Source organism: Artibeus jamaicensis, unplaced genomic scaffold (genome assembly GCF_021234435.1).
Source record: "Artibeus jamaicensis isolate MK-2021 breed Jamaican fruit bat unplaced genomic scaffold, CSHL_Jam_final contig_867, whole genome shotgun sequence".
Classification (NCBI taxonomy): domain Eukaryota; kingdom Metazoa; phylum Chordata; class Mammalia; order Chiroptera; family Phyllostomidae; genus Artibeus; species Artibeus jamaicensis.
The window spans coordinates 9754877-9769607 of NW_026521995.1; the positions used below are offsets into that span (position 1 = coordinate 9754877).

Below are 14731 nucleotides of genomic sequence, written 5' to 3' on the forward strand. Positions count from 1 at the left end.
CCTTACTAGGTAGGTGCTATTATCACCAATTTACAGATATGGAAATTAAGAGGTTAAGTGTCTTATTCAAAGTCATGCAGTTTATAATGGGCAGACTCGGGATTAAAACCCAGGCCCCTAGATCCCTAGACCATTCCCTTAAATACGCTGTCATGCCTCTCAGTAACTGTTCTCCCTTACGTCTTACCTTATTTACTGTCTATACACCCACATCACTCGTCTCATTTACTGTCGTATTGTTAGACTCCAGCACCACATATGGCTGGTGTTCAACAAGAAAAGAGTCCCACTGGGCTCTGATAAACACTGGCAACTGCACACACCCATGGAGAGAAGGATCTCACTGGTTTTGAGATCCTTCAGGAAGAAGGACTGTCTTTCTTTAACCCAGGTTCTCCAAACTCATTTGAGCACAGACCTATCTTCCTCCACCTGTCCCTACCGCACTAATGATCTAGGGAACACTCAGAGAAATACAGCCCCAGAGAGGCAGTTCTGAGAGAACAGTTCCTGGAAGGGTGCTTCTATGCCCCGTTTTGTGGCCGGGTCTGGTCTCATTTACAAAGTCTCACTTATAGAGTCCCTGAAATTTCCCTCGTAGCCACAGCTTAGTTAAAAAAGAAAGCCCCAATCACAGCGGTGGCTTCAATTTTCTCAGAGCTCCGATTTGCTGAACGTGATTCAAACAAATTCACCCTTCATAACATACTTTTAACTATTCTCAGAATGCAGGCAAAACTGCGGTTAACAGTTTTGTTAACCACAAAAACGTTGTATTTCTTTCCTGAATACTTACTGCAATGCCAATTATTTAAATCTGGCTTCAGATGTAGAATAACTTCAAAGTGTTCACAGCTCGGCTCTCTCAGTCTTCACGATCATCTACTCCAATTCGCTCTGAAAAAGGAGCAAGAAAAGAATTCTACTTTTAAATCTAAGAAGGAAATAGCAAATAACATAAGACAGCCACATGTATGAGCCAAGCAGGGTACACTGCTGTGATTAATTATCTGCTTGTGAAGCACATCCTCCCTTTCAATCATTTATTTACATCAGCAGCTACACATTATAGGTGGTGGTTAGAGCATCTTCTTCAACTTCATAAAAAGGCATTTTTTAAAAAGACACTTTCTCCTTTATCTTAAATATAAAGTCATTTTTATGTAACAATCCTCTGAAGTCTAATGGTTCTGTGGTGAGTGACATTTCATATATTTGGTCTGAAGGTAAGAGTTATCTTGGGTAAATGTGAGTACTTTCTAAAACACCGACTTACATCAGATTCAAACAAGAGGCTTTGGGGAGAGAAGCCTTATCCCAAAGGGAGACTTGAGAGTACCAAGGAGAATGGGTGGGAACTCCTCATGTACAGCCATGAGGAGCTGACAAAAGCCCCATTCCTTAGAAAAAGGGACAGTGGGTAACAGTGTTAGGAAACTGGAGTAACCGGTCTCGGGTGCCCAGAGTGACCGGGCTGGAACTTGGTCCTGCCATTAATTCCAGGGCAACAAAATTTTCAACATTTATTTTCCTCTAAGGCTGGGGCATGAAGGAAAACCTCACTCATACTGAAAGTGCACCAGACTAAGACTAAGACAAACATATACTGGCATTTCCCCTTGCGATTTTCCTAACTGCTCTAATTTGTATGCAAGATGACTCACATGGTAGTAATCCTTACACCTGGAGTGGCTGAGTGCCGGTGCGGAGTTCTGATGACTCAGCCCGGGACCGGGTGCCCATGCACACCAGTAGGGCTCTGGCCCTGAGATCCCAGAGCACAGAGGGAAGCCCCTAGTGAATTAGCTGGTTACTTGGTTAGTGGTTAGGGTTGACCTTGGGAAATATTTGACTTTGAGCTACTGAGGTGCTTCCTCCTAGCTCCTCCCAATCAATGTCTATTCAGAACTTCCTGGCATCACCTTTTAAAAAGGTCACTTCAGGAAAGAGTTTGCTCAAGCACAGATGGCCCTAAACTAGACAGCAGCCAAGGACATGCCAACACTGTAACAGACCAGAACTGGGACCAGTTCTCAGTTTTGAGAAGCCTGTGGGAGGCACGGTGTCAGAGACTACCTTACCTTGTATTGCAAGAATGGGCTTCACCTCCAGAAGCCTAGGCTGAGGCAGCTTATGAGGAATTCAGCCTGTTGTGTTCAGAGGACCAAGGGGAGCTGACCAGTGGGAAGTTCCCACGAAGCAAAAAACACATCAGTGTCACCACTACTTGGTGAAATTCAGTTGGCCACGGACTTGTGACTGGAAACCACAGAGGTGGTTGCGGTAAACACAAACTGTTATTTCGAATAGGTTGTTTTTGGTGCCAAAAATAAAGTCATTTTCCCTCCTCTCCCATAACTCTACTTATTGCTAAAAAAGCTTTGCAGACTTGTGAACTGGACTAGACTGATTTAAGCCTCTATTTCCTCTGGGCTCCTCCTCAGGATACTAAATTGGGGAAGAATTTGCCTGCTTTGGAAAAGGGCATGATCTGTACGGACCACAGAAGAAAGAAAAAAGGAAATCATTCAGGAGGAGAAACTGCTAAGAGAACCAGAAGACTGAGCGCTGAGGGCCAGATAGGTATGGGCACACTCCCTCTTCATAGAGAGGGCGAGGCTCTGCCTAAGCTTGCACATCCGCCGGGTGTTGGCCCCGCCCCTCAGTCACCCTCTAGAGCAGGGATTCTCAAACTAGAGTGTGACGCACGGTTGACTTGGGCTCTATAACTGTCAGAAAGAAGAAAATCTACAGTGCGGCTTGGGAGCCCAAGGACCCAGAAGGCATCTGAAACTTTAGTTCTAGGATCCAGGTTTGCCCAAAGACAAGGGGAAAACCGCAGTCTCTCAATGACAAAACTTCAAAATATAGTTACTTACAGGAAAACAAAACAATAAATCAGCCTTAATACACTTAAGATACCTTGGGAAAAATAAAAGAGCAAGACCACAATTAGGGGAGAGTCCAGATCAAGAGAGACAGGTTGAAGTTTAAGAAAATAGTTAAACCTGTAAAAAAAACAAAAACCAAAAATGGAAAAAACTCCAAGGAAAACAGGGCACTGGGAAAAGATGACTCAGTGTGGCTTGTGCAGCAGGAAGAGGGTCTTCCCTCAAGGTCAGACCTTTAAGATCTTGTCTTATCTATCCAGGCCTCTCTTCAGCTTTCTCAAGTATTTCTTCCAGGTGAATATGAAATTACACTTGACTTTCAGATGATGACCAATCCCTATGCAAAAACTCTGACCCAACTTTGTGATTAACTCCAGACCATCTGGAGGGAAGACGTGCTGGAGAAACATACTTTTACCTTCACGTCTCAAAAGACTTAGGTTTGACAGGAGGTGCCTCTGAGGTGCCCGCAGTGAAGGGACACTTCTGGTATTTTACTCACACTTAACTACTACAGTGCCAGGTGGCTCTGGGCCCAGAGGATTTAGCAGGGTCTTGTCCCCTCCACCAGGCGTCCAAAGGTCCTCCATTAGAGACCCTGGGGACATGGCTTCCATGAGAACCACCTTTTTCTCTGGCTACCTGCTCCAATCTTTCTATCCCTGGATGCCTAGGGAAAGGAAAGGAAGTTCTCCAAGGTATTTTCCCAGAGCCCTGAGCACTAACTCCCAGAGCCATGGGCATTGCTTCCCACTCTCGTATAAATCTCAAGATACATTTCAGGATTTAGTCAGATACCTCCAGGTTCCATTTGGTATTACCTGACTGCCTAATGTGTTCCTCAAGGACCATTCTCTGTCTTGAATCTGTGCCAAACATCTGATTATAAATGGTCATTATAGTTAATTCTCAACTACCCAGGGTTGGACCAGCCATAGCAATCAATCAATAGCATAATTATTCTTATTACTTAAATATCTGTAAAAAACAATAAAGTTCCTTCAAGTCAACAAAACCATGTACCTACTAGAAGATATCCAATTCAAAAGAACCTATGCACCCCAATGTTCACAGTAGCGCTATTTACAATAGCTGAGTGCTGGACACAGCCTGAGTGCCCATCAGTAAATGTACCTCAGTTTTTGAGCAGATCAAAAACTGAGGTACATTTACACAATGGAATACTACGCAGCAGAAAGAGAAAAGGAGCTCTGACCTTTTGAATCAGCATGGATGGAGGTAGAGAGTACTATGCTAAGTGAAATAAACCAATCAGTGAAAGACAAATATCATATGATTTCACTTCTAAGAGGAATCTAATGAACCAAATAAACTGACAAGCAAAATAGAACAAGAGGCATAGAAACATGAAATTGACAGTGGCTGGAGGGGAGGGAGGACGAGGAGGATAATAGTGGAAAGAAGAAGAAGGGACTAGTCAAAGAACATGTAGGAATGACCCACGGACACGGACAATGGTGTGGGGATTGACTGTGGAAGCAGGGAGGTGGGTTGAGCAGAGGAGGGCAAAAGGGAGAAAACTGGGACGACTGTAATAGAATAACAATAAAAAAGAAGGTATCCATTGGCTGGAAATACACAATAACCCATAGATGTCACCATGGGTCTGTAACAATCTAGGGACAGCTCTATTCCATCACATCTCAGACATGTACTTACTGTATTGGTGCCTGAGGCGTCACTCGGCTAGCGTTAATTGCAGGACCACACAACTTGATGGGGAAACTATTAGTAAGGGACTAGGCTGTCAAGCGTAGGAGCCAGGGTTAGAGGCGAGTGAGCAATGACCACAGTGGGAATGTCCCCTAGGAGACAGGGCAGCAGGGACACTGTGGGGGAGGGTCTCCCTTCAGAGATCGCTGGGCTCACTGCAGCACCTTTAGGAAGAGGAAAGGGCAGCTCTCAATGACACACGAAACTGCCTAGGCTTCACTGTAATACTGAGGGGTAGTTATAGAAGCTTGAAATAAAACAAATAATATAACATATTAAGAGTATTAACACCAGAGCATATTTGTCAAGAAATTTATAGGAGATTTTGTCTCTGAACTATTATGATTGTAATATTTTTTCCATTAGGATAGTAGCCACAGAACAGTGAATATTTTCCTAAGTACTGGATTTTTTACTAAATAAATGTTGATAGTTTTCACTAAGAGTATACTAATGTGCATGTCAGGTACAATTTGACTGTAACAACTTCTTTTATACTCTACTTGTCTCAATCAAGAGTTACCTCTATTTCATATGTATTTATTTTTCCTCTAAAATGACTGGGTTTGTATGAGCCAGAATCTTATCTTGTGTTGCACGTTTTTATTATTTTATAAGCATAAATCCAGTGCTCAACAAATAGACACCTAGAGACTAACCGAGTTACCACTGGGCACAGGGCCAATGTGTGTGCCCTGCCCGCCCATGAGGGCTTCTGGCAATCAGGACATCGCCAGCTGCAGGAAGATGCTCACAATTGAAATAGCAACTGACGTGGGGACACATGAAGAAGAGGGAGCTAAAATAAGCCCCCAAATCCTCCCTGGTGAGATCCAGAAACAATACCACTCCTCTGTCCTTGGGGATACCTTTTCATGGGGACACATTTCTCACTTTATGGGCTCTGTGCCACTTTTGGGTGAGTTTCCTATATTTTGCATTACAGCATACTTTCTTAAAAGGCAGTGTCAGGTTCTTGTACATTTTCAAATATGCTCCTACAAAATCCCGGGGGGTCTTCTGTTTCAAAATGCAAAGGATGTGGGTATTATCACAAAGTACAGGTGGAAAAATCAAGTTAATGAGCAAAATTCTCATTAAGTTCCCTCATCATTTTTTTCAAAGTTTGTGGTGTCTCCTACTACTTGTCTAATAGCAACCACAAAATGAATAAACAAGTAGCAAGCAAACATTGAAGAAAAACTCAGTTTGCTGTTTGATAGATCTATGCACCTGTGGACATGATTTTATATTATTTTTAGCATCCAAATATAGTGTCATGGACTGAATGTCTGTATTCTCCCAAAACTCATTTGTTGAAATCCTAACCCCCAGTGAGATGTCATTAGGAAGTGGGGCCTTTGGAGATAATTAGGTCAGGAGGTGGAGCCCTCATGACGGGATTAGTACCCTTACAAGAAGAGACAGAGGAAGCTTGCTTCTTCTTTCTGCCCTCCACCACGTGAGAACACAGCAAGAAGGCAGCTGCCAGAAAACCATGAAGTGGGCCCTCGATGGTAACTTAATCTGCCAACACTTTGATCTTGGAATTCCCTATTTCTAGTACCGTAAGAAATGAATGTGTGTTGTTTAAGCCACCCAGTCTGTGGTATTTTGTTATAGCAGCCCAAACTGACTAGGAAATACAGAAACAGACAATTCTATACTAAGTAATTAAGTATATACATAGATAGATAAATAGGAAGATAAATAGATGTGTACACAGGTACATATATACAAAATATATACATATATATGTATACACACAAACACACACAGAGTTGTCATGTCTTACGTGTGGGGGATACACTCTAAGACCCCCCGGTGGATGCCTGAAACCACAGGTAGTACCAAACCCTAGACAGACTAAGTTTTTTCCTGTACATGTAAAGTTGGAACCATTCTTGCACTTGGGGGCCACTGCATTAACAGGGGTTACAGGAAGGGGAGCACTGTGATACCGGGACAGTCAGTCTGATGACCAAGATGGCTCCTGACTAACGGGAGAGGAGGATACACAGCGTGGAGATGCTGGATAACAGTATGATTGTGTCCTGGATGGGACTAAGGGGGATGGCGTGAGATTTCCTCACACCACTAAGAACAGTGGTACACAATTTAAAACTTTTGAATTGTTGATTTCTGGAATTTTCCATTTACTATTTTCAGACTGTGATTGACTGCAGGCAACTGACACCACAGAAAGCAAAACTGTGGGTAAGGGGGCCTTGTGTACATACATGTAGACATATACACACATATACATATATACATATATGAGGTCTGTCCAGAAAATGTCCAGCCATTGTTCATATAATGAGAATGGTTTGTGTGACATTGATGTAACCTGGTGGCCAAGGAGAGTGGAGTTGAATGCACATGTGTAAACAATGACGACTTCACTGTACTAGTCTGTGGGGGCTGTAGACACTGTTGAGTGAGCATGTGTACTGTGTGGCCATCACATTCAAAATGACTGAGTAAAACAATGAATCTGCATCAATTTTGCATTAAGCTTGGACATTTCTCCATGGAAACCATTCAGATTCAAAAGATCGCAGCTATGGGCAACTGGTGATTGGCAGCTTCATTGTGACATTGTGCCCGCTCAGGCATCATGTCTTGTGCAGAGTTTTGGTGAAACATCACCAAAACTTGTTGGTGAAACATCAAATCACCCAGGTGACTCAGCCCCCCTACAGTCCAGATCTGGTACCCTGTGACTTCTGGCTTTTCCCAAAACTAAATTCACTTTTGAATGGGAAGAGATTTCTGACCATCGATGAGATTCAAGAAAATACAATGTGGCAGCTGATGGCAATTGGGAAAACTGTGTGAGGTCCCAAGATGCCTACTTTGAAGAGGACTGAGGTGTCATTGTCCTGTGTACAATGTTTCTTGTATAGTCTTCAACAAATGCCTGTATTTTTCATATTATGTGGCTGGATACCTTCTGGACAGGTCTCACATTTTAGTATGTATAATACCCAAACCCATAACGTCCTAAGCTGCAAGATAGAAGAAAAGAATATAACACTTGGACATTTCACAGTGTGTATCCAGGAGCACCATACCTTTCTGCAATTGGGCTTAAACTTCAACAAGTCTGAAATCACCCCATGAGTATATTTTTACCGGCAGTTGAGGAGGCATCCGAATGCACAGTGGCACAACACAAAGAGAAGGGAGACCCTTCACAGAAGAGAGCGCTCCGTTTCCTCTGCCAGGGGCAGAGGGGGCTCCCAGTGGATGGCAGTGGGTGCAAAGCAACCACCGTGTTCTGACGCCTCTTTGGCCTCCTCAACACTGTCACGCCATCCAGTTCAGCACTTGGTGAAGACAAGTATTTCCTGCTGCTCTTTACTGGCTTCACACATACATGTTTTCACAAAAAATAGGATTATTATGCTAGGCCTTGCTCTTTTTCCTAACTGAATAACAAACACCAAATAACTTATTGATGTACCAGCTGCACTTGAGAACAGTGTGCACTAGGGCTTGAGTTCACTGCCCTGCATGCTCCACCTATCAACCTCCTGATGGGTAAGAGGGTGATGGGTAGGGAGGTGATGCCTGCTTCTGGGCCACTCTCACCTCCTTTCTCTCATCTCTAAGTAATGTCTCTGGGTGCATGTTACACAGGTGGGTCGCAAGAGCTTCAAATATGATCCTTTGTTATGTTATAAATTCTGTTACTCCCCACATTCTAGTATTTGCATGTTTAGTAGGACAAACAGAAAGGCTACTATGAATTCCGTAGTGCATCTCCCAACTTTGCATTTTATAAGTCTCAGCTCTTAGAAGCTCTTAAAATAACAGTGCATTTGTGAGCCCTGAGCTGGCCTGCAGACATGCTTAGAACAACAATGAAATCCTGCACCCCTGTGATAACTCTGAAGTGCACGAACCACTATGTAGTGCTGTGTCAAAGCCAGGCACTCACAGGGGCCAGCCCTCCTTGGTCCCTGAGGGGCACAGAGGGGCCTGCTAGCTGGCTGCGCCCTGAGGTGGTGCCCAAACAGAGGCAACCTGACTGCACTTGCATGTGTCTCGGCTGCCAGATGGGAAAGCCAGGCCAGACCTGCTCCCTGGAGATGTGGTCACTGCAAAGAAGTGTCAGAAGAGAGTTGCTAAGCTAGGCTGAAAGATAACCATTTTTGTAGGGAGGTAGCAACAACAACTACAACCAAAAACGTCACTAGGAAGAGAGAGAGATGACGATCAAAAATCTAGTGCACAAATGTCTAACTCTGACAGAGTGATCAGATGCAACCCCTCATGTGGGGGAAGTGGGGCCTGAGGCAGGAGGACAGTGCCCCCCAGAAAGCATAGCTGCGTCCTGAGCCTCTGAGACGGAGAGAAAGAACCCAGCCAGACCCAAGAACCAACGGCACTTAAAAATGTGCATCATGTCAACCTGTGTGAGTATTAACACACACCTGAGGATAACCTGAGACGACATTATTCTAGGCAATGCCATAACGTTCTGGTTCCCACCGTTACCTGAATTTCAGTCATTCTTTGAACAGGTAGCTGGTGCTTAAGAGCTGTGAAAGTGAGACAAATGCAGGAAAAACAGGTTTTGTTGGGGATAAAGTTTCGTTAATAACAATATCAACAGCAACTAATGCTCATGTATCATTTAAATTTTGTCAGGCACTGTTTTAAGCACTATAGACAAATTAACCACTTAATCACCACTACTAACTACTCTTAGTGTTCCCATTCTACAGATGAAGAAACTAAGGCATAGAGAGATTGCCCAAGGTCACCTGGGAAGTTAGTAGCAGCATTTGGCTCCAAAGTTCCCACTTCTAAATACTATGTTATAGGTACCGCTAATTTAAAAATAGTGTAAAAGCTTTAACAGAAAGAAAAAAACTTGTTCACAAGATTTTACATACTTCATAGTATCTCCAAGATAAATCTATACATCTTTTAATAAATCTATATATCTTTTGATAACCATAGGTTTTTTCTGACTTTTCTGCCTAGGTCGGAATGAACCTTCACCACTGTGGAAGTCCCCACAGCTGGGGAGAAGCATGAGCAGTCTCCCCCTAGAGCAGGGGTAGGGTTAGCCCCGTTGTACAGATGCCCCCGAGCCTGCTACACACACACCGATGTCCACACAGGGCTGCCGTTCCCCTTGACATCAGTCTAATCTACCTCACTACAACCAAGTCAGACAGATGTGAACTTAGCATTATGTGCAGACATGGAAAACAGAAACCAGGGTGACAGTGGAGGGCCGAAGGACTTTTAAATAAAAGTAATTTAATGGTCCAGGTATAAGAGATTGGAGCACAAAATTGAGGGGAGAAATGGGAGAGAGAAATCCCAAGGTTTGATGTCAAAAAGGAAAAGCACTCTGGTCATTAGTACTTGCAGGTTAAAAAGCAGCTCGCAGAACCCTCATACCTTACTGCTGGGGACGGAAAACACTACAGCCACACTGGAGATCAGTTTGGCCATTTTTTAAATAAAGTTAAACATATATTTACCATACGGCTCAGCAACCCCACTCCTAGGTGTTTATTCAAGAAAAAATTAAAATGTATGTTCCCATAAAGATATGTTATGAGCGTTTTATTGTTAATCACCATAAACTAAAAATAACCCAAGTATTCAGCAGCAGGTGAACGGATAAACAAACTCTGTATTCACACAATGGAACACTACTCATCAATGAAAAAAACACACTCCTGATAACACGCAACATGGGTGAATCTCAAGTGCATTAATCTAAGTGAGATCCAAAATGCTATATACCACTTGGTTCCATTCATATGACAGTTTCAAAAAGGTAAAACTATAAGAATGAAAAAAACCCATAAGGATAAAAATAGTTGCCAGGGGCTGAGTAGAGGGACTGATTACAAAGGGGCACAAGGAATGTTTCAGGATGATGAAAATGTGTATTTTGATTATGGTAGTTACACTTAGCTTGCATAAGTGCATGTATTTATCAAAACTCACAGCTGTATACTTTTTTAAAAGAATGAACTTCACTGTATGTAATTTATATATTAATATACCTGACTTTTTAAAAGCAAGTCAGAGCAATTATGCCAACACAATTATCTCATGGAATGGGGCTATTTTATCTTCTACAAGGTTCTACAAGCCATTTAGCCAACCTCCTCTGTTAACTCTTACTTCCAACTTCTTCTCAGACAGTGTTTATAAAAAGATTACTGGTTGCTCATTCGTAGGAGAAAAATCTTCTTTAGTCATATAAAATTTATTAAAGTAACCCCTGAGTGTTCACATAATTACTGGAACTCTCCTACATAAAAAATAGACTTGAGTATGTGGCTCTTTCTCTTGGTGCTAAAAATGTGCCTGCTGGTCACTAAGGAAAGAAGGCAAGTAAGATTCCAGGGGCTCTGTCTGTCTACACAGATTGCCACTATAAAACTGTTAATTAGCCAAAAAGCTCTGGTACTGCAATTCTTACACTGAACTCACCGAAGGGAAACCTGGGTTACTGTTGAAATCTTTAGGGAATTAAATCTAAGCTAAACCTTGACTATTGAATGGCAACCCTTTCGTAGGATAGGAGACTTTGAAAAACATGTGCTATTGAACATGACTTCACTGTGACGTGGTCACAAAATGATGGGAATGGTTCTGGTTCTTTCCTTCATTCAAAACCAAGCAGGTACATCCTGATGGTTCGTGTGTGCCACGCACGAAAGATACAAGAACAAACCAAAGTCCCCATCATTATGGAGCTCACATTCTCTTGGGAGTGACAGACAAATTGTAAATAAATGAATAGAAAAATAAACTCATCAATCAATAACAGCCTGAATGTCAACTAATAAGAGCTGGAAGGAAAAGCAGGATAAGAGAATGGGGGGCGGTGTAGAGCTTCTACATTCGATTAAGCGGCCCGGTGTCTCTGAAAAGTTAGTATCTGAGCACATCCCGGGAACCTTGGGAAGACAGCTGGTGAGTGCCCAGAGGGAGAGTGTGCAGCAGGAGGAGGAAAGAAAAACTAGTGCAAATTCTCTAGTTTTAAGACGCAAGTGTGACTGCTGAGTCCTAGGGACGAGCGAGGTGGGGGAAGAGTACCTGGAACTGCCGATTAGAGGCAGCTGAGCACAGATCACATCAGCCCTGCACCAAACACAGACTTTGGGTTCTACATGAAGTCACCAGAGGCCGCTGTTGGGTGTGGGCAAGGGACTTGACATGACCTTGATTTAGTTTTAAAGAATCACTCTACTTGCTCCAAGGAAAACAGACTTTGAGGGTAACAGATGCAGAAGTGGACAAGAAAAAGCAGAGAACTGGATAGGAGGCCACCATGGTCATCGAAACAGAGATGGTGAAAGAGACGAGATGTGGTCAGACTGGCTGGACCCCCGGGTGCGTGACGGTGCCACTGACTGGGACGAAAGGTGCTGAGATGGAGAAAGGTGGTTCCATATTTAAGAGCTGCGGTCTGAGTTACCGGAAGGTGTGTATGATGTTGCTATCAGAGTGCTAGGCAGCCGAATTAAAATAAAGGAAAGGTTAATTGGACCCAAATAATATTATACCTTAAGACTTTCTTTACAATGGAAATAGGTGAGTCAGGACCAGCTGAGATACTAATTTTATCTTGCAATAGCAACTCCACTGACTAGGTCATTTACTACATGCAGCTAAGAAAAGGATTTCTGTAAGAAACTATGTGCTTTACTAGTGAGCTTTCCAGGAAACAAAGATTTCCAGTGAAGCTAATAAAAACTTCAAAGCTTCCTACAATCCATCAACAATGCTTTGAAGATTCTTTTATTTAGCCTTTACTAAAAGGGAGAAAAAAGTCAGCCAGATTGTAGAAAGTGAATATTCTTTTCTAAATTTACCATATGCAAAAGCTTTGTCCGATGGGAAAGAGAAGTCAAATTATAAGATTCTTTAATTGGTTTACATGTTAAAGCCTTTTATATAAACACTGTTTTGTCTGACATAATCTACATCAAAGCATTTATCTGCTTCACAGATTATTTTCTTCAGCTGCTCTCTGATGTCCATGTTGAGAAAACTCTTTCTGAGTTTTATGAAGAGGCTGCAACAAATGCACAAATGCAGGACGGGATCAAGTTTGAGGTTGGCTGGTCAGAGGGAGGTACAGTAACAGGGAACCCTCAAGACTCAGCTTCCACATAATGAGACTTTGCGCGTGTCCCCGAATCACATCTGCCTTGTTCAAGACAAGGTTCGTACTCAGGATCGAAATCAAAAGAAAAAGTTTAAATTGTTTTGACCGGAATAACTGTAGCCTGCAGACTCCCACATTTTCCATCTTGTCCTCCCCACCCTACCCACCTATTCAACCCTGAGAGCAACAGCACACAGCTTGTTGGGGACCAGGTTAAAACCCTTTGGGGCGCCAAGCACAGACACCCCCAGTGATCACAGCCCCAGACATCACTTTTCATCTATTTCAACTAGTAAGAAAATGCTTCAGTCCAGTTCAAACCATCCAAACTCGAAACAACCTCACAAAGTTAGTCTGCTTTTGGTTTTCCAAAAGTTTTACTCAAAAGAAGTTAGTCCTCCAAAGTAACCCTACTCATCCAGTTCCCATCATTAGCTTCCCAATGTTCCCTTGCAGTAACATTTCTGGGATCCTTTAATGGTTTTCCAGTGTTTTCTTTCCACTCTCTATGTCCTAAGATCTACTCTTGGAAAGATCTGTTCTCAAAAAAATTCACCATTTGGCTGCACAGCAGCGACTTTCAACTGGTATGCTGTCAAAAATTTTAAAATGTGCAGTACCTATCTATTTAGTCAGGGGCACTGACCTCTTTTCCCTTAGGTTGTCAAATTTAAAAAAATGACAGCAGCCAACAAGGCAATACCTGTCCAGTGTGAATGGATCCAAATTATACCCATTTATTTTGTCAGATGGGCAAAAAATATATTTTGGGTTTTTTTTTTCAGAATTTTACTAACTAGTTTATGTGTGCCAAGGGATGAAAAAGATTGAAAATCACTGCTCCACAGGATTCCTTACTCAAATCTTTATGTTCAGTGACTTTTCCCACAGTATCAGCTATTGCAGACAGATTTTTCCGGCTTGCTGTTGAAAATGTCAAGATGTGTTCTGCTTTTTAATCAGGACTCAGGACTTCCTTTCACACAGCCCCCAGCGCCACACTGACCAGATGTTTCTGCTTTTTTCCAGAAGACTGCAGCATCAAGGCCGTGTGCCCGAGGCTTCTCCCAGGTCAACAGTTCAGATCTCTACCTTATTCTTTCCCGATGATTCCAGACAAATCTTCCCTATTTCTTTTTCCTTTCTTTCTTTTTTTTTTTTTAATCTTAAGAGTTAAAGCACCAACTATACCCTCAAAATGTCAAATCCTCTGCCAAGACTGAATTGCTGTGGTTTTCTCTTTGGATGCATCTATAATGACCTAAAGATGTATTTTATTTAGATTGTCAGAGGTCTGTTAAATATTAATCACAGCGATGTGAAATGTTCGAAAATTGGGTCAGTCTGAACTTCCACTATTAATCTTGTCCGCTATTATTTCTTGGTGAGACTCCATAACCCATTGTGAAGCTGTCACTGGCCACCTGAGGAGCACATCAGCCCCCTCTGCAGCAATACTCCGAAACAAGATAGTAGCCGTGATTGCCAGTCTGGAGCAGGAGTTGGAAAATTGCAGCCCGCGGGCCAGGTACAGCCCACTGTCTATTTTCACCCAGAAAGCTTTATTGGAATACAGCCACGCTCATTGGTTTCCACATTATCTATGGCTATTGTCACACTACAATGGCAGAGGTGAATCACTGTAACAGAGACTGTGGTCCACCCAGCCTAAAGTACATATTCTCATTCTTTCCATGAACAGTTTGCCCACCTCTACTGTAAAACCCATGACTTCTAAGACAATATAAACCCCACCCTAAGTGAATTTGCAAAGTTACTTAATTAAAATATCAGTTTCCTCAGGATAAAAATTAAATAACAGAGTTACACATGAAAGTGCCCAGCACAGTGCCTGAGGTTCAGGAGGCAGTTAATAATCCACGACTCCTTCTTCCACTTGCCAAACTGCTTCTGGTCCCTCGGTACCTGGTTTGAGAAGTCTTCCTCTCAG

General features: G+C 42.6%; 1 protein-coding gene across 1 annotated transcript in view; it reads right to left on the bottom strand.

Annotated features, from left to right (window-relative positions):
• SVIL (supervillin) overlaps positions 1–869 on the bottom strand; it is a 154598-nt gene extending 153729 nt beyond the window's left edge. Inside the window, exon 1 of the mRNA XM_053654727.1 lies at positions 797–869. The gene's annotated coding sequence lies outside the window, so the exon portion shown is untranslated. The remainder of the gene's footprint in view (positions 1–796) is intronic.
• Positions 870–14731: the final 13862 nt, after the last annotated feature.